Source organism: Ambystoma mexicanum, chromosome 2q, assembly GCF_040938575.1.
Source record: "Ambystoma mexicanum isolate Mex_15411 chromosome 2q, UKY_AmexF1_1, whole genome shotgun sequence".
NCBI lineage: Eukaryota > Metazoa > Chordata > Amphibia > Caudata > Ambystomatidae > Ambystoma > Ambystoma mexicanum.
The window spans coordinates 936467242-936488925 of record NC_090924.1 but is presented as its reverse complement, the minus strand read 5'-3'; the positions used below and the strand labels follow the sequence as shown (position 1 = coordinate 936488925).

Sequence of the window (21684 nt, the reverse complement as noted above, 5' to 3'; positions counted from 1 at the left end):
CTAAGCACAACGGCGTCCCGCGAGAGAACCCGTGAAAACTGACAGTATGCATTTACTCATTAGGGGGCAAAACTTGAGCCTCTGCTGTTTGACTATTGATTTTGTTACATGGATGCGTGATATCAAAATAAGATTTTGCGCTGCTATTTTGATATGGACTTGCTTTGCCCTGCACAATGCAAATGCGCCCCTGTTGTGCAACTTCCTGAAGTTTTTGCAGTGATAATATGTGAGAGTGCTTGACTCAAGACCAACACTTGAAGGCCTCGTGGCAGGACTGCCAGTGCCGCTTTCGTTTAGCGGGACCTTTGGCTATGCGGTGTCAGTGTCAGTGCTCCCTATACGCTGAATCTCTTAGAATGCGAAGAGTCGATAGGAGAGGGATCAAATGGGAAGAGGGACACACAGCCTGTGATTGGCTTGCCCCACCCCTTTACCGGCGATGACCATACTAGTCGCTAAAGCCATTTCCACCCATGACCTGCTTCTCCCGGCCCAAAACACACACCCGGGGTCTCTTTGAGCAAGCTCTGTACTTTAAAAGAGATTCCAGTGGGATTTCCAAGCAGTCTTCTGAAACACAATGGCTAACTTCCAGATGGAAATATACTTCAGCTCCAACAAGGAGGATTTTACCAAGTGTGCCTTCAGATACTTGATTAATAAGCAATATGTGCATCCTTACATCTGTTCCTTTCTCTGAATTAGTGTTAAACAAAATCATTGGCAAAGCCAACAGTTTTGGTTCTTGTATAATAATAATGTATTTCTCATATAGCGCTACACCCTCACTGGTCTCAAAGCGCTGTAATAACAGTAGACATTATTATCCCACAGAGTGGTACTCAATGTATCGATCTTGGAAGGATGAAAGGCTGAGTGGACCCTGCTGGGTATTTAAACCTGTCACAGCAGGCTGCGCACAGATATTAAGGGCGAGGGTTTGCTCGCTGTGCTATCTGACCAGCCAGCATAGGCATAATCAGATGTCTAAACAAAAGCCAAAACGGCAACTGCAGAAACAAAAGAGAAAGGGCAAAAGGAACAAGGCCTGGACAAACTTTAAAGTCACAACAAATGCCTGCACTAGAGCTTGCCAATGCCTACCACAACATGTCATTCCTGCAGTATTAACGCACATCCATACAGGTCGATGTGCCCCCCTGTACGTAACTTCCCTACGTTTTGGTGAGAAGTGCTTTGGCTAAAACAGGGAAAATGATACCCAGCAGTGCATTCACGGTTCACCATTGAGCGTGCTCAGCAGCTCACAACTGTGCATGCCGCTGCGTATCATCTATGCCATCAATAACTCACAACAAGCAAAACCGGATTGAGTCATGGAGGTAAGCAAAGGCACACTCTGTGGTGTCCATCATGGACGCAAATAATGCATGCAATGATTTTCCAGATTGTGTTTTCATCAAATGTTATTACACTACATGTTTCAAAATCTCAAAATCTGCCTCAAAATATAGTGAAAACAAGCATTGACAAGCCCACTAATTGTGGCTTTTGCATAGGCATTTGCCGGGCATTCATTATTTATCATGTATTGCAATTAACACTCATCCTTTTGCATCTACAGTGAAGCATGGGTGGACCATGGAAACATGCATTCAATGCATCAACACATCGGGCCTCATTACACGGATGGCGGTAAGGATTTACTGGTACCGGTAAAATACCAGTACCGGTAAATCCTTACCGCCTTACTACGAGGTCCCTTTGCGGGTTGGGGTATTTAACGCCTGCTTTTTGCAGGCGTTAAAATCCAACCCGCAAAGGTCCCTCGGAGCTAATTACGGCACCGCAAAATTGCGGTGCCGTAATTAGCACCTTCCCCATTCCCATAGAGCCCTATGGGGCAGAAATGGGAATGGGGAAGGGCAATGGTGGAAGGGGGATTTACCGCCCCGCCAACCTTGGAATGGGGCAGTAAATCCCCTTTCCACCAAGGCGGTGCCGGTATTTTACCGGCATGAGCCATGGCGCTAATAGCGCCATGGCTCACCGCCTACCGTGTAATGAGGCCCATCGTCACTCTTTATGCTGTGAAGAAGTGCCCTGCTCTGCCCCTGCTCTAGGGACCAGTGCATTCACAGAATTTGTGCAGTCTGAATCCTGATATATTGTTCTTCTTCACATGCGCAAGGATTTTCATGCCAACACCTTTATAAAGACTTCTTTATTTGACCTCATAAGCAACATATATATTGCTTAGGACATTTGTCCTTAACCTCGGGGCAGCCTATTTATCCAGAACTTTTAAAAGACACGGGCCAGCCCTTTGGATGACCCTGATCAACCATGCCCACAAAATGCTTAGGATAGCCTGAGCACATCTCGGGCCCCCTCGCGCACCCAGACTTTACATAAATATGTAATATTTAGTCTCGGGAGGATAGCTCAGGGGCAACGTGCTCGCCTTGGAAGCAAGACGACGTGGAGCACCACAGGTTCGATCCCCGGGTCCGCGCTTAGAAATCTCTGGGTATTAAGCGCGTTATAAATAACATATCATATTATATACAGAAATCTCCACCTATCAGCTTTTTCCACACCTTCTGATGCCCCACGCCAGATTTTACTTCTACACAAGTCTCTCTTCGCATATCACACATGTTTACCAATGAATGCATCCTAAGCAGACTAAGGCCCATGGGTCACTAGTTAAAGAACCTTAACTCGGACAAGGTTTACGTGCTTTGAGACTAGTATGATGGTGAGCTTGCACAGTATCAAAAGCATAATAATAACAGATGGCAATGTTTGGCCGTTCCACCAACCAGTCAAAACGTATTAAAGATACATGTAAAAGCATCATGTGGCATACATAGGTCAAGAGCCTGGCAGGCAATAGTGAAACATATTATACCCAATTGCAGCACTACAGAAGAAGGCTGGAACAGAACCAGTGTTACCATCAGTTGTGCTGTGGTGTCAGCTGTTTCCTTGTAAAGCACTAGTTACGGGCACGGTTTCTCAGCTGGAACAAAACATGACTGTGTCCCTGTTGATGCTTTAACACATACATGATTTATCATGCTTTACCTTTAGTGGGAAAGGATGTAACTTTACAAGAAGTAAAAATAACCGAGTAGAAATCCAAGATACCGCAATAAAATCCATCATAACCAAAAGTGCCAGTAAAAACAGAATTAGCAATAACATTGGCTTGTTTGGTGAAGGTTTGTACCTGGTCAAACAATGCCAAATCCATCTTGCCGTGTCAGGACCGCCTTTTGCAGGACACATTATGTGGCACTCACTTCACATGTTCACATGGCATGGGGTCTCTGACAACTAGTCTTGCCTTTGAAATCAGGACCCCTGGACATATAAGCAGGCTGGGCAGGCCCACCTAGAAAAAGGTCAATTCCACATGGGTCAGCACACCATGACAATGCGGGCCAGTATTCTGGGCCATTGCGGGACGTTATTGACTGATTGTATGGTAGAGCTGATATCATATCATAGCTTCAACAAATCTCATTGTGTAGTGCACCAATTCACACACAATTTCCCTCCACTAATCGGCCCCCTCGTACTCCTCAAACAATTTTGCTGTGGACATACACAATTTGCAAAAAAGTTGTGGGCCTGTTGTTTGCAGCTACGCCCAAAGTATTTTTTTTCGCATTCCGACCTTGCCAATAGGCAAATCCTCCCGGGAGGATAGCTCAGCGGCAACGTGCTCATCTTGGAAACAAGACGACAGGAAGCAACACAGGTTCGATCCCCGCGTCCGCGCTTCGAAACCTCCAGGTATTAAGCGCATTATAAATACGCAACTAAGAGACATATTCCTGTAACTGTGCCTCGATGCCCCCGGGCAGTATGAGCGCTTTAAAAAATGCAAATAAAATAGAGTGCAATAATTGGAACCAGAAGTCCTGGCCTACAAAGCGCTGTTGGCTAAATAAAAACAGGACTGCGGGAAGGTGACACTGCGCGGATTTTCGTCTTACAGGGCTGCACCCATTTTGCAGTCATTCATATTTATGTACATAAAGGAACCCAAACACACTCGCAGGCATATTTTGAAAATGATTCTGCCTTTTTTCCCCACGTCATGAAACAGGGTCCACATTACCTGAGGTGCACCAGTGCCCAGCAATTCTTTGCAAAAGGTGCAGGAAAGGTTTGCAAAGGCATTTTGACCCAATAACCAATGCAAATATTGCACTGAGCTGAGCGACAATGGCAATAGGACATTTTGAAGGGTCTATTGATTCAAATGTCAGTGCCCAGTATCTGGGCCAAACTGCCCCTCACTAGAGCAACTCATGCACTCAGGCCCCAGCCGATTTGGCCTGTGAAGGCCCGGAAGAACCGTACAGTAAAGCAGCACCCAGAGCCCGACAGTTTCTCCAGTGCGGGCTTGTTACTGTGAGCTAACAATTCCAGGCTTCGAGCGGACCGAGCCTCTTTTTATTTTTAATAACAACACGCCTGGAGGCGAAGTATTTCTACGAGGAACGATTGAGGCAGCGAACAAGGTGAGGTGTGGGCTCCAGGGCCGGATTGTTCGAGCTGTTAAACCAACTCCCGAAGCATTGAACCACCGCCGAGCTGACAGATGCCTTCTGCCCGTGCACTTGCATAAACATACCGCTGCAGTTTCAGATCTGGCTAAGCTTTTCTTTCAATTAAAATGTCATCGATGACAGACTAGGCTCTCCCTGTCCTCCGCGGAGTGATAGATGCCCCGGCGAGCACCACGTGACCCGCTCGTTTGAACTGTCTCGCTGAGATGTCTTCGGAAATATGTTCTCTCGCAGCTGGCTGTCGTGCCCTGAGCTGGCGCCGCTTTTACTGTGGGGCACTGAAGTTCAGACGGACTTGCCATCACACAGCACTTAAACATGCCTCGTTCAGACATCGTTTTAAAGGGCCTGGCACAGGCCCGCCTCCAGAGTGGCTCACAATGGTCTTGTTGGTCTGAACTAGGACTGAACATGAGCCATGCCCCAAAGATAGAACTTTTGAACTAAAGTAGGGTGACCACTGACCATTTTTAAAAAGTAAAAAAGTGGGACAGGGCAACTAACATAAAAGTAGGACTAACTCTTGAAAGTGTCTGTCAAGGCACTATACTTCAGTAGCGTTTCGAGGAGAAGGGGGTTTACGTGTTACTGTTCAAAGAAACACATATTAAAAAAAATATCACCAACTAACTATCTTAAATTGTAAAATGCAGCATTTTCTTCTGTGCGAGATTGTGCATTCCTGACGGCCAGCAATGAAGACATACTACAAAAAAACCAGGGCCACTGTAGTTTCCAACGGGAACATAATCTTGAGAAAGGGGGACAGAGCACCGAACACCGGGACAGACCCAGCAAAACCAGGACGTCTGGTCACCCTAACTAAAGCCTCAACTCCAGCTCCAAATGGTTTTCCTGCTGGCGTCAGCCACTTCTCTGGGTCCTGGCAACCTAAATGTCTTTTTAGTTCGATGCTTGGGGTGGCATGTGTATAACATGCCCACCCGCTTTCTAATCGCAGCAGGACTTTTGAGAAGAAGATCCTGTGCAGAAGGACTGGGAAAGAAGCCATGCCTACCTGGCCGATTACCAGGGAACTGCTGTGCACCCTGAGAAGTATCATAGGGGCAGACTAGGGCTGGCTATTTGTATGCCACGCTCCATTGCCGGGCCAGGTCTCCCAGCACCCTGTGCAACATTTTTGGGTGTGCTGCCTGGTGCCCGCACTTAACAAAGCTTGTGACAGGGCATGCGTAAGGGGTGATGCGGGTGTACCATTGCGCCCTTTCTTTTGTGCTCCCCAGTGCGGACCCACGCCTCGAGTCGGCCCTACCGCACTCCTACCATTCTGGCAAGGTCCCCTAATGGACATTTCTGAACAGAATCCGCAAGCTGCATGCCCTGCCTTGACCAATGGGGCCAGGTGTAGCTCTGTGGCAGAAGATTCAAGTCAATGGCCAAAAATCCAAAAACCCAGAAAAAAGCCTTGGACAGGAGTTTCTTTTCAGGGAAGATGGACTCGATAGGGAGTGCGATGCCAACGCACTAACATTAAATAAGGCAGTATTGAATTATGATTCAGAGGCCTAAGAGGTGTAGGTTCTCTGCAGCATACTCCCTATGCTATTGTCTCAGTCCAGTTCTGTGGTCCACTGCCCTCCTCCATGCGATCTCCCGATACCCTAAGTGCTGGGAGGCCGCCATAAGGTGCAGCGTAGTGCTGTACCATTCCCAAACGAACAAATGAAAAGCCAACACAGTCGATTGCTGGCGTGACCCAAATCTTGCATAGCTCGGTAGTAGTTTGCATACTGCTCACAAACCTTTCCGGTTCCAGAAGCACCCGAAGACCTTCCTCTTTGCTTCTGCCTTTGCTCCCCCTCTTCCCTCCTGATCTGCTTTCTCTGGACACTGTGCACCTGGCCACCCTCTGTCCCCTGGAACCAGGTACGTGCTCACCCTGCCACCCTCCTGTACTGCCTCCTGGCCACCCCTGTATCTGTACCCTCCCCCCTTTTCTTCTTTTTCTGCACTTATCAGACTTACTCAGTTCTGCTGCCGTAAGCACAGCACTTGCCACTTTCTGGCTGCACTACCACTGTTTATTGCCTCCATTTCTATTTATTTGTATTTATTATCATTTATCTGTTCTACTCTGCTCCACACTTTCCACTCTCCCCCTTCCATGCACTTTCCCAGTTTTCCTTTTCCCATGCACTTGCATATTCTCAATGTCACTGGGCCTAGTAAGATCGTTGTTGTGTTCTCCCTGGTTCCCCTCCTTCGCCTTGTCGCACTCTGAAACACTTGTGTACAAGCGCGATACAAATAAACTATCATATCATATAAACAACAGATTCTGTCGATTTGCTGTACCGCTGGTAGTAGGTTACAGGGGAGGTGAACAAAAGAGTGGCAGACACTGAGCTGAGGGCAAATTGTGGTATTTTCCAATTCGACTCAATAGGATTAAACTCAATATTGAGCAGGTAAAATAATATATAACACCAAATGAGAAATGATCCTCCATGTTGACCCAAAAAGTCTGGGACCAGAATGAACTATTTCATTTTAAAACAATATCTGAGGAGGAATTGGGTCTGTTAATTAAAAACCTGAAACCAACCTTTTGCTAGGAGGAGGCATGTCCTGCATTGGTTATAAAAACCTGCTCCCCTCTCCTCATTGGTACACTGCATAATTTTGTGAATGCCTCCTTTAGTGAATGTAATGTTCCTGTGTCTATTAAGAAAACATGGATTTCGCCTCTATTGCAAAAAACAAATCTTTGCCTGGCTAATCCCTTGAACCACAGGCCTATCTCAAACTCTCCCTTCTTGTTGAAAATTCTCGATCGAGTGGCCTACATGCAAGTTTTGACACACTTAAAGAACAACATTCTTAATAAGTGGCAATCAGGGTTTAGGGAAAACCATGGTACAGAGACTGCTCTTCTGGATTTGAAGTCAAAACGTCTTCGGATTATGGATAATGGACAAACAGCCCTCCTGATGTTGCTTGATCTCTCTGCCGCCTTTGACCTGGTAGATCATACCTTATTGCTTTTACCGACTACGGAAGGTGGCAGGGTTCTCTGACGCAGTGACACGTTGGGTTCAATAATTCTTGTCGAATCAATGGTGTGGAGTCAGTAGCACCTCGGCAGAGGCAACCCCTACTCTACTTACTAACGGGATACCACAAGGGCCGTGTTTTTCTCCCACTTTCTACAATATTTTATTGTTCCATTTCTTAACCTTCTTGAAGAAAATTAAATCAATTTCACTAATTATGCTGATGACACGCAATGTGTCATCAATCTTTCAGGTAACCATTCAGAGGATCAAAAAGTTATCAATCAGATTGATGGATTGATCCAACGCTGGATGTGTGAAAATAGGCTGGCATTGAACAGCGGCAAAACTGAGCTGATCGTGGTGGGCACGGCAGCTAGAACCAGGAAAATGGGCTTGAAATACGCTCACTTCCTTACTAATGGCTGTATCATAGACACCAAGAACAAAGTTAAAACATTAGGTGTATACTTTGACTACAATCTTATTATGAAGGCTCAGGTGGGGAGCATGGTATCATCAGCCTCATATTATATTTAACTTTTGTCGCAAGCCTGCCCATTCATATCCAGAGAAAATTGTGAGATACTTGTTCGATCCTTAATTGGCTCAAGGTTACATTATTGTGGCAGCTTGCTTATTGGTCTGGCTAAAACGGAGATAGGACGCCTTTAGGTAATTCAAAGCAATGCGGTCAGGATTGTCATGGACATTAGGAAAAGGGAACATGTGTCGGGCGCCAGAATGAGTTTACACTGGCTTCCAATAGAGGCCAGAATAGTTTTACGCCTTTTAGTGATAACGCAGAAATGTATGATAGGTCCCTCACCCCTGTATCTGAGTGAAGTGTTAGAGATGAAAGCTAATATATGTAACCTCAGATATAATGATACCAACCAATCGAAAATTCCAACACATAGATTGTCTCAGGTAAAGAAAGGAGCTTTCTTTGCAGCAGCCCCAGTGGCTTGGAAAACTATCCCACCAGAAATGAGGGAGGAATAATCTACAGCTCTATTTAGAAAGAGACTCAAGACTTACCTGTTTAGAGAAGGAAGTTGGAATTATCCCCCTTAGTCTTTGATCTCTGGTTATTCACCTCCCCTTTGCTCTATGTAATGCACCCTTAAGCCTCTGGGTCAGTGGTGCACAATATAAATGATAAATAATAATAATTGACCTAATGCCAATTTGACCTACTTACATTTGACTGCATCTTTTTGACCTAATTTGTTAGGTCAAATGGTACACTTTAATTAAAAAATAGTTGTGAGGTAAGAGAATAGGTTGAGGTGTGGGAAGACAGAGGGAGGGTGGGGGATCTACCCCCACTTTAGAGAAGGTTGTGGGGGGTTGCCCTCCACAGTAGATTTAAAACAAAATTAAGTTAAAAAAATAGTTGAAATGTGCAGTAGGTCATGTTTTATTTAGGTTAAACAACCCATATTCCAAATTGTAAGAGATGTAGAGTAAAGCACTTTACGTTCCTCTCCCCACATGTTATTCTGGAATGAAGAGAGCATCACACAATTCAGGAAACAATATGGAACATCAAACGTGGAAATAAGAACACCTCTTATTACAGTGCCTCGAAGCTGGAGGAATTTGGCATGAAACACCATAAAAGACCCTAGATTATTATTACTAGTATAAGTATTATTAATTATTAATACTATTATTGTTATTGTGATTGTTAATGTAAGTGACACTTATTTGCAGTATATGGCTAAGAATGAATTAACAATCATCAGTTTAGGTTCTAAAGGTGCTAAAACCATCCAGAATATTCTTCCTGCATAAAGATGTTCAGGTTGAAGCAAATTTCAATGGTAGGAGACCCCATTACAACTAAGTCTAAGAGCTATGCTGCCTGCACCTGAAATGTTGGGGAGCATGTTTGCAGACCTGAGCTTTAACGATGAGCCTTGCTCACCGTGCTCCCAGGAGTGAAAGATAGAAAAGTTCCTATCCCTCTGAACGAAACAAAAATACTATACGGACAAAAATGGGAACAAATCAAAAATGACAAAATATTTCTATTTGAAACAAGTAGATTAATTGTAATAAAAATGCAATTTTCATCTACAAAGTGACTAATCAATACATACAGAGAAATGGCAATTAGAAGATTTGTATTTTGTGTTCATTGAATTTATAAAGTGCTTTTTGCCAGAGCGCTGCACAGAAATAAACAGTACAATAATATGAAAATAAAACAATGAAGGGCAACAAGGAATATGTATGAGGATTGTAAATGAGTTTTAAGAGAAGAGCGGAAACCGTTACACAATGAAGAGTTAATATGCTCTGTCCTGGAAAGAGGCTATAATGTAGTTCACACAAACGCAAGAAAGCTGCCCAAAGGGAAGTCACATGAATTATTCCAGTGTTGTCTTCAACGATCCAGTCTTTCGTTTGGAGATACATCCTGTTGCTAAGCGATCCGCGAGAAGACTTGTAGGATGCCCGACTTCCTTCTTTCTCCCTGGATTCTATCCATGCATCCAAGCCTTTCTCTCTGCAGAATTTGCAGCCCCTGATCAGACACTGGTCACCCCTAGACGCCTCTCTTCAGCCTAGCATGGTTCCCAAGGTCAGAGGTGGCCAGATGCCTGCCTTAGCAATTTCAGGACGTATGTTAGACTAAATTCATATTAGAGATGGTTTAATTTAAGATCAGAATAAAAACATCATTGGGAATTAGGGATAAACCGTTTCATGAGTACTAAGTTAATTCATGTACTGTGCCATGCGAAAGGGCACTCTCATGCATTTGGAGCGCTCCCATGCAAACGAGGAAATGCTCCTTTGTCGATGGATGACCAATAATTAAGCAATCACTTATTCTTCTTGACAGAATGGCCATTACTTTGTAGTATTTAAATTGCAAAGGAGGCACAATAAAATGCACTAATGCCCTCTACATTGCCCGTGCAATTTCAGTAATACACCCCCTGGCACTTCCAGTCTTTTCAAGGTAAAAGCCTATCACGGTGTGCACCACATAAATACATATCAATGTCTATGAAATGATGGCTATTGCACCAGGATTGGTCACCAGGATTGGTCAGAAACAGAGCTGTTGTGTGATATGCCTGAACCCGTAGGCCCTTTAAGCGAGGTAACAATTTATTTGGATGAATGGGGATGCAGAAGTTACTCTTACACCAATAATAAGACTGACTCAGGAAGTTCGCAAAACTTCGCTTTTTTAATTGCAATTGTATAAAACAGGGAGTACAACGGACATCAACGGACGTTCGCTGAAGTCTCTCAACGTTTCACATGAAAAAATAAACATTTATAACAAAAACTCATCATCACTGACGTCATACTATGTGTCAAAATAAGAAAACCTAAGTTGGATTGTAGTTGGTCTACGGGGAACTTCTAGGTATACGTTCTATGGGGATAGGATCGTGATTGGATCTCTAGCATCAGGTGGACAACTTATGCCCACCTCTAGTGCAAGTCATCTTCGCTGTCATAAAATACACGGCGTTCCATTGGCTTTCAAACTATAGGGCTCTCTGCAACGTGGGCCTCCATAATTGGTTGGCACGCTTGTGCCCTTCTGGATTACTCCACTCGCTAGCAGAACACAAGCTGGCACCCCAGGTATATATAAGTATATACTCTCTTCCTTGGAATCTCCTTTTGGTGTGTCATTCCTGTTTCAACCCTGTTTCATGTGACGTCACCAGTCTTTTGCCTTTGTCACTTCACACTTCTTCAGGCACCTCCTTTAAGAGACTGTAATTCCTCAGTGGGTACATCATATAGGGCTTTCTCAATTAATACATAGTTTCGAGGATTCCAAAGGCGTGCATTGGGATACTATACCGTGCAATGGCACCATTATAAGGTCATTCCAGTGGCATTCAATGGAGTGCAATGGCACCATTGGAAGGTCATTCCAATGGCGTAGAAAAGGTTCTACCTCACGCAAAGGTCAAATTGAGTACTGCTAGGAGAAAAGTGCTTTATCGTTATAAATGATGATTAGGGCTGTAAAGTACCACCGGAGAACTTAAATAAAGTTGGATGGAGTTGGTCCTATACAATGCATGTCCTGTTGAAGAGGGGTAGTATGGGCAAAACATGAATAACTGGTTACAGTATGGGCTGCTTTAATAAGCTCCCTTGAGCAACTTTTCAGAAAGGCGTTGCATTCATCAATGCTTTCCCCATAACAGAACAAGCAATACAGCTGAGATGGGCTCCAGAGAGGAGAGGTTTGAATTTCCTGAAGAAATGAATACAATGCTCATTGAAACTGACTATGGCATTAACACAAGCAGTCATGTCCAATGGGGGAGCCAAAGATTGCTGAAGAATGGGATTGTACTACTGATTTGGAATGCTCATAATTGAGATACTTTAAATTGTAGAAAAATATTATGATAGCAGTAAAAGGAAAGTGGTTCATCAGTAAGGGTTCGCCCAGCCACCGACTAAGGAGTAGCTGGTCAATGTTGTGCAGGAGATTTTTACCCGATCAGGGATCAAACCTTGACTGAGAGAACTGTTAACAAACGAAGTAAGTAAGGGTAGGAGATCGTCCAGACATCCAAAAAAGATTGGTGTAGGACAGAGGTTTTTTTCAGGGCAAGAAGTAGCTTGTGTGTCTTTTATAATGTTTCTCTTTCTTTTCGTCTTGTCTCTTCTTTCTTCCAGTCTATTTTGGTGCAACAGTGCTTGTCTGCAATTCCACCTTGAGGATCACAGGAAAGACGAGCAGAGGTGTCCTTGCTGGCTTCCCTGCAACTTGTCCAAGAGCCTTCTTTACCGACCGCCATCCCATATTTGTGATCAGCTTGGTACTGCAGGGAATTCGGTACAAATGTGGCACAAAGGGGTTTCCATATTTAATGATGCTTAATGAGACAACTATTTTAGATAAGCCTTTCTGCGACAATGATCCATGCTACTGAAATACTGATCCACTTTTTCCAGACTTTGTCCGGCTCCATCAAGCTTTTAGCAGGCTTAAAATCCTCTCTTTTCCCCAGGCTTCACAATTTGAGACAATTCCACTTCAAGAATTGCCTTGCTGCAGTTTTCATTTTTGTTTTTTTTTCTGTATGCATTTTATTTATGCTGGAATTCTATTCACTTTTATATTTCTTCACTTATGGAGACAATAAATTAGCGTGAATTACATACAATCTCAGATTTAATTAAAAAAAATACAAAAACCTTCCTACTGAAACATCCAGAGCTCATGTTCCTCGAGGATTAATGTGAAATGAATGTGTACAATTAATGCGTAACACCTTTACACACTCATTGTATGTTACTCGTCATTGTCATGTGTATGTGAGGTAGAGAGGGGGCATAGATCAGAATATCCCTTTCTGCCCCCCCCATCGACTACACTATTCAAATGTGTCAGCATTTTCTCCAGCATAACGTTTTCTTGATGGCATAAATGCTCTGTATTTCTATGGAATCTGCCTGCTTTTTACACAGTAAAAAGCAGGCAGATCCCATACATGTGGCCTATCATGTGTCAGTGGCTGGCGGGATTTACTCATTTTGCATGGCTGAATGCAAAAGGGAGGAGTAAAGGCGATTTCGCCTCTCTTTTCACCTGTCTTCTGCACTATGACATGCAAGCGAACATTATGCAGAGGAGGTCTGTTTGCACCAAACTGCAAATATAACTAACAGACCCCCCTCCATGTAATTTGCAGGGATTTGTAAATTGAGCCCCTCTGTGTGCTTATGCATCATCCAATCATTCGTCCAGCTTTCTCGAGACAGCCACTGACCCTCTAATTCACCCATCTACAAAAATACCGATTTGTATTTCGCTACCTACTTATGTATGAATGTGCCAGTTTCTTTCCCTGTCTGCGTGCATTACAGAACTGCAGTCTGCTGCCTCTTATAATGACGAGCCATGGGCAAGGTGGCAGAATCTGCTTATGAAGCAGTGAGCTGCCGTCTGAGAGTTAATATGAGGACACACATTGCATGCCTTGGTGTTCCCAGAGCTTGTTTTACCCAGCAGAGTCACTTCTATTAAAAAAAGGAGAAGTGGGATTTCCTGACACGCAGTGCGGTACTAACAGGCGGAGTCCTTTCCCCAATAACCATGATGAACAATCTCCAGTCTCCTCCTGTACCCTGCCAGAGAAACCACTTGTTCCTCTGAATGTAAACCACCTCAGGTTTGCTTTCACGTGCGGTCAGGGGCGTTGCTAGGTTTGGAAAAAGTACAGGGCTACGCTAATGTGGGCACTGTCGGGACTCAGGGCTAGCTCGCCTTTTTCTTGTAACCCTGAGCTTCTATCGGGGACTACAACCAAAAGACCTGGGTCTATAGTCCCCAGCACCCCACCCCAGCAATGCCTCTGCGTGCGGTCATCATTTTATTTCATTCTGTTTGTGACACATCTCTTTGATTGAAAATGAGCTTCGTCAATTACAGTTATTCCGAGGAAAACCATGGTAATTACCGCCGACAAACAATGGTTATCCTTGGTCAAGCGTGGAGAAAACACAGATAACCGTGGTTTTAAACGTGGGTTCCTAATGGTCAGGGCCACAGCTGCAATAAGGCAATTCGAGGCAGATGTCTAGGGGTCAACTAGTGGAATGGTGACATAGACTGCGATTTGTTATTATCTTCAGAACTGCCTGCATTGTATTCAGGGCAGTATTGAACCGAACACCATACTACCTAGCAAAATAATTATGTATCTCCTGGGGGAAGCACAGTTCCAGAAACCACAGTATCACGAAACTGGAGACAAAAAGATAATGGCAGAAGGAAATGACCAGGAAGCAGGCCTTCTGTTGTCATGCACTTGCATTGCAGAATGCTATCCTGTCAAACATCTTCCTGGCACCAAAGCTACTGGAATTAAGAGAAGAAGAGTCCCGGGAGGATAGCTCAGCGGCAACATGTTCACCTTGGAAGCAAAACTACACGAAGCAACACTGGTTTGATCCCCGGGTCCGCGCTTAGAAACCTCTGGGTATTTAAGCGTGTTATAAATATACAACTAAGAAAAGAAAAAAAAGACAATTACGCAACTAAAAAACAAACAATTCCTGTAACAGCGCCTCGATGGCCGCGGGCTGTGTGAGCGCTTTAAAAATGCAAAAATAAATAAATAAATAAAAATAAATGAGAATTGAAGACTTTCTGTTCAGGCAGTTCCCTAGGTCGTGTGGAAGCCCTTGTGCCCTAGCTAGCATATCACCTCTGAGCATCATTGGAGCATTAACCCTTTAGTGTTAACCCAACCTGTATTAATTCACTCCTATCGATGTGAAGCAGTCGTCTGCTGCTGCAAGCTAAAATTTAAGCACAAATAAAAAATACAAACCTAACCCTAAAACCATCGAATCTCTCGACCTCTGTTATGGCTAGTGGGGTGCTAAATAACTCTTTGCATTGGATGACAAACATCCCTGAAGCAAAACGAATCAAGCCAGACTCGTTTGTTAAGCGGCAACTCGCTAGGCAACGAAACTAATGCCTTAAACCTCACCAAGTCCTATCAATTGCAAACTATGGGGACGTTGACATCTTAGAGCCACCTGCTTTAAGAGATGGCCCGCACTGGTGCAGATTGTATGGCCGCAACCAGGAGGTTAAAGGTTAGTTGCACAGAGGAGTAGGCTTGCTTTTTTAATATTTGTAAAAATGATACTGACAGTTATGCTCTTTAGCCAAACACCCCCCAGGCACCCCCCAGGCAGGTATAAGCCAATAAACGTCAGTTGATCCGTTGTCACAGGGATGCTAATTTTATGCACCACTTTATTTTGATCCGTTGTCGCGGGGATGCTAAAAGATGTGGGGCCCATAGGCCGGTGCCTACTTGGCCTACTGGATAATCCGGCACTGAGTCAAGGTGTGCAGGAAAGTGTCATCCATGAGTCTATATAGATGTCACCCAGATGCAAGCTCTTTTCTTGACTATAGACATTGATCAGGAAGTCCTGCTTATGGTGAAAATTTACTTTCAGTGATGGGATCCAGAAAGGTCTCGTGAAGGGGACCAACTTCATTTTCCCTCGTGGTCTTGTATATTTCCTTTTGTTTTCACATACGAATGCAGAACTCATGTTTCTTTACAGGGCCTGGACATATGGCAGTGATAGACCCAACAAGGTGTTTGGAGTGGTATATCCCAAGAAATCCCCTTTCATTTTATATCCGTCAAAGTTTGGCCTTCAGCTCCATTAAAGTTTCCTTTTACAAATGCTTTTTTCCTTGAACAGACACGTTGTACCCGCTAGAGAGGTGAAACAATGTTTGGTGCTGTGCTAGTCCAGTTTTAAAATCACATAGCATGCAGGTTTTATACCTTTTACTGGACTAACTGGAAGTAGTGTGCAGAGAAGGGACAACTCATTAGCCTTTCAAGTCCCAGAAGCTTCATTAGCTGTAAAGCTGCCCTGAATGAAGAGGTGGGGTGGGAGGAAGGTTTTATTTTGTAAGCAGCCTTAGTTAATAATAGGATGTGTGGACATTTTTGGCAGTATAAAGGAGTCATTTTTATAGCAGTGGTAATAGTTTCACGGCTTATTTTTTTATTGGCATCAATTGATTTAAAACAAAACCTTAGATTCAAAGCACATACACACCAAGTTAGAATAACATCAGTAAAAAAATATTTTTTAAAGGGATTTTAAAGAAAAAATCTTTTTTCCCACTTTTTTTTTAAGAAAAGACAACTCTCAGTTGCAGTTACGATAAAGAAATTCACAGTTCAAAGATTCAGATGTTCAGAAGAAGATCAGGAGCCGGGACCCCAGGGTTCAACATAGTGGAGGGTGTTTTTTGTGTCCGATTGCTCCAGAATTCCAAAGATCACCTTCACCAAATTCAGGAGTGCCAACGTCATGGACAGCTTCCCCCGCCACCTTAAGATTGGCCACCATTCTTCCAGTGGTCTGCTTACACTACTTCTACTACTTATAGTATTGTTACTATTAATACTACTTCTAGGGGAGGTGCTATTAGTGCTACTACTGTGAGCAGTACCCTTTCATTCCGTGGACCTGATGTTCAAAGCGTTTTTCGATGGGCTTTTCACATTGAAAAACACTTTTGTAATCAGGCCTCATGCATGAATAAAATGGTGATGCAGGGAAAGCAGTTTACAATGTGAAGCGTCTTGTAAGGTCTAGGGAGTTGCCTCTTTTATTGGACCACCAGAGAGAGCTCCAAGGTGGCCTAGTGCAAGGCCATTTTCCTGAAGAGTGAGTGAAGGAGGGGCCTCGTGCCACTCCAGGGGGCACTGCGTGATGTCAGCGCTTCTCGCGCAGCAGGTGCACTTTAGCTGGGCGAGCTGGTCTAAGGATTGCATGCACGGAGTCTTCGTCCCGGCTCGGGTAATTGATACACTGTGTGAGTAGCACTCTGTTCCACTGTCATGTCCTCTTTGTGCAGAACAAGTACAATCCTTTAAATGAGTATAATTCAGCTCTTCCTATTGGCACGATTCATCCAAAAGGCAGTACAGAGACATAGTGGACTGAGACAACAGAACAGAACAAAAGAAAACGAACAGATGACTATTTCACTGTCTGAAAAAGACACCGCCCTGTATTGAAACCAATGGTCGAAGTGTACGGAAAGAAGTAGTGGAACTATGTGGGACTGGGAGGATAGCTCAGCAACATAGGTTCGATCCCCGGATCCGCACTTAAAAACCTCTGGGTATTAAGCGCGTCATAAATAACCAATTATAATTATGTCCCCTATTGGCCTGCCCCCGCTCCCCACAAACCCCTTCATCACCCCCACTCACATGCACTATCCAAACCCCGAAACACACCTGCTGTTTAAGGGAATGTTCAGTTGTCAGTGCAGCACTGAAGCTGACGTTCTAACTTCTTCCTACACTTTTTATTTTAAAACTAAACCATTCCGGAACGGTTACTTTTTCAAATTGTGCATTTTAAAAATATTTATTCAGTAACACTGGTCTAAATTACCAGCCGCATGGTGAAGTAACATATCAAACTGGCCTACATGGGCCACAAAATTGGCCCACTTTGACCCCAAAACATGCCCCACACTAGCATTTAGCGTTTTCGTTTTTGGTTCGGGCATTGCCCTATTGCCCCAACGGACAGTCCGAGCCTGCCGGGCAATACACATGTATCGCCCAACGTCCGAAAATCACTCTTCTATGAGAGGCAGAATATGTGAGGGGCACTTTTTTTCTCTTTTCTTCCTTTCCTCTTTAGAGGAAAAACAGACAAAGGGAAAGCAGAGAAGAGAATTGTCTTGTGCGTTTTGAGGCACACAGGCGATTTGTTATCACAACTCAGCTGCCAAGTTATACATCCACACCCCAGAATCTCATTAAAAAAATACGACAACAGTGCAGGGAAGCGCATCTGGCTCCAATCTAGAGCGTGTTTAAAGACCTGGACCTGTGCCCTGCAAGCATTCTGCACTTGCTGTGGAGGCCAGTCCCAAACCTGCAGTATCCATTACATCAAAAGGATGTTAGGGGTGTGTGGTGTGTGTGTGTGGTGTGTGTGTAAGCCCTGGACCTGTGCCCTGCAAGCATTCTGCAGTTGCTGCGGAGTAGTCCAGTCCCAAACCTGCAGTATCCATTACATCAAAAGGATGCTAAATGAAACATGTACACTTAGGGGGTGTGTGTGTGTGTGTGTGTGTGTGAGCGCACGCGCGCATGTGTGTTTGCGCGCATGTGTGTGTGTCTGTTCACAACTCTGGGGTATGTTCGGGTATGCGCTCTATGAAAGTGAAGAGTACCATTTAAGAAGAAACCTAAATGGATAGTGTGAACAGGAATACACAGATTAAACATGATGGCTCGCTGTGCATCTTGGGATGCTGCATGCAGTTGTTGGAGAGATGTCAGGCAATGTGAGATGTCGAGGATAAGGGAGTGAAGGTAGCTGGCCCGGGTTGGGAGTAGAGAGAGGGCACCACCTTTGGAAGAGTATCAAATAAAGTGAAATAAAATAAAAGAAGAAGGTGAAGGAAAGGTGTCCTTCCCAACCCCAACTATGGTTTTATCGCCCTTATTTGGCCTCTACGTGTCATTGAGGTTCACACTGGTAGCAAACCCCAGTACCAGTTCATCCTTACACTTCTACCAGTCTTTTTCTCCAGTCACCACCAGTGACACTGAGCATGCCGTCACCCAGAAAGAAGTGACACTTTGCTCAACCCCTTGGCTGGCAATGGGGGATTGGTGGCTTGTGGCATGTAGAGGCAATTTGACACCCCCTGCTTATGGTGCCACATACGTTGCTTGCTATTGTCCAGCATTTGAACAGACCCTACCAGTTGATTATTTCTCCCGAGTCTACCTTTTTCAGCACTATCCAGCAGCTATTTTGAGGCTGTAAAATTCATGTGTCAACCACATCTGTTCGGCCTGCTTCGGTGAGAACATATTTATGTTTAACTGCATATGGGGTTCCAATAACTGACCAAGCTGTCCTGCTACCCCTACACCGGCTGCTTGCTTCCGAGATGAAGGAGCTTATTGGTCAAACGGTCCTGTGAAGAGGAGCAAAAAGTCCTGGCACTGCCGACCACTCCACAACCTAAGATCCACACCAGAAGTATCTGGTTTCAACAGTGAGTGGCAAGGCCTGGGATCAGTGGGCCCAGCTGCATGGACACAATTGCAGATCGTTCCCTGAAGACCAGCCAATCAGGTTTTATTAGAGTCAATTAGAGACTCTACAACAACTTACGCAGTCTCCATATTTAAGGAAATCTCCCCTCTCCACCAGTCTGCTGCAGGAACTGGAATTAAATCTGGTTACTAGCACTCTTCTCTGTGTTCTCAAGTAGCTACCTTGTTCCGATCCCTTTAACCCCTAGGTGCTCCGAACAGGCTGTCAAGTCGCATGGAGAACCTTATAAAACACCTGTTAAAGCATACATAACTTGATATTCTTCCACTCGCAGTGGTGGCCTTCCAACTGTTAAATAATCTTTGTAACCCATTCTTGGGCTGTTTCTTTTTTGTTCATGCCTGAGCTGAGAAGAGGCCTCTAGAATTGGCCGAAGCTCTCAAGATGGCGTCTCAACATATACGTGTATGATGCGTGTTCTTCCTGCTGGGTATCATTGCCCCATCTATCACAGCATTACAGCTCACCTCCTCATCGAGTTCCTCCAGGATCTGGGGAATTTTCCCCTATTTTCTCCCATCAGCGCGATCAGTTGTTCTCTGTTGATAGGCAGCACCACAAAGCAAAAGAGGAGGACAAGGGAAGGAGTGGAAACAGCTGTGCATGCTGTGTGAAAATCTGCCTCTTGCTGTGGTGAATTTCACTACAGGTGTTAAGGGAGAAGTTCATCTAATGCTAATATGAAAGAAACGAATAACGGAATCGTTGAACTGATCACTCCCAAAATTGCACCTAATTTTGAGTGGCTTGATTCCTTCCATTTGCCACAGCATGGAAGAAGATGTTGCCCTTTTGGGTAAATAATTCTAGGATTTTCCTACCATTTGATAGCAGGTTTCAAGCAAGAACCAATTAGAATGAATCAAATAGCGGGTGGCCTGGTGGCTGCTTTACAAATGTGCACACAGCAGGTGAAGTCTTGACTTAGCGAAACACTGCAAAGATCAATGTCTAACAGTAGGTCATTCAGCTCTGCAGTGTATCCTAAGTGGCAGTCTGATCAAAATGCACCCCGACCAGTCTTCTTCCATAACATCTCGTTTGCCACAAATGCAGTAGCCCCTCTACCAGAACAAACTTGCTCTAAGATGTAGTTCCCACTCAGGGGGTTCTGTAACTGCAGTCCCATGTCAGGTCACTGTACCTTTTTGGTGCTGACCTACTAATTTTTATATCAGTCTGGATCCACCCACACAGACAGTTCACGACAGAATTCTACATAACTTTTCTCTGAACAAGAGCACCACCAACAACCCTAGTCATGGCTTTCCACGTCAAATCTGTGCAACGCTTTGTAGGAACTACATAGCATCGTCCAATTTTTACATCTGATATGATTACAGTAAGTGACTGTTTTTTGGCAGGATGCTGTTCCTTCATGTTTCGCTTGAATCTGTCAATGACCGCAACAACTGAAATGTTGGAGGCTAAAACAGTAAAGAGAGCTCAGCGCGGCCGTAGCAACATTTGCTACAGAAACATCGACACACCATTGACGTTAATACAGTTTCTCCAGCCTGTAATTACATGAAGAAGCCTGCAGTCAGTAAGCTGAAATGCGAATTGCAGTGTTGGCTGGCAATGTGCAGGTCGATGCCTGCCTAGATACTGGCCTTCCTGGAACTGGCGATTACAGCAAGGGATGCTAAGGGGGGTGTTCTTGCAAAGGCAAACAAGAATATTACCCTGGTGGTTCCTGGTTCAGGAACAAGATTGCTGACCTGCAAAACACCCACGTTTCACATGAAACTTTGATCTGGAGAAATGGGCTACAGGGTTCCATGTGTTAAAATCACAGCAAAAAGGGCCGTTTACACAACCAATTGCAGCAAAAAGGCTGTGGTTTTACCGCTGCAATCCATGGATGCAGGGGACAACCCACTCAACACCCAGACCCATTATACCACCCCCGCTCCCCTTAAATTTTGTAATGGGGTATACCCTTACCGGGTCAAACCACTGCATTTTTGTCGCCATTTTTTGCAAAGGCGGCATCGTACTGAGTCCTTACAAAAGCAAATCCAGATGTAGAAGAACACATTTCTTTTTTTTAAACACAACATAAATTGATTACTTAGAAAACAGAACATATTTGTGACAAGTCAGAATCGATTCTCACAGTATATTAATTTGCTAAATAAAAAAATTGGTTCAGTTTTAGCCTGAAGTATGTGACTGTAAGAATTGTTCTTTCTTTGACATTTCATTTTAAATGCTTCTTTATTCTTTCTTTCTCACTTTATCTTTTGTGAAACATTTTGTTTACTCGAAACTATACCACTATAAGGAAATACATTAAGAAGGATTCATCAGGAATAGAATACATTCGCTATTGAACAAACACTCACACTCTGGTGAAAAAATAAGCTTTGGTATATGAAAAAGAAGCGATTCCCAATAGAAAATCTCCAGAAAATGTTTGTTTTTCAAACCGAAGTTTACAAAAAAGTAAAGACATTCCTGCT

The 21684-nt window shown here is 44.1% G+C and overlaps 1 protein-coding gene across 3 annotated transcripts in view; it reads right to left on the bottom strand.

Annotated features, from left to right (window-relative positions):
* CREB5 (cAMP responsive element binding protein 5) overlaps positions 1-21684 on the bottom strand; it is a 1617326-nt gene that overhangs the window by 335211 nt on the left and 1260431 nt on the right. The window lies entirely within an intron of this gene.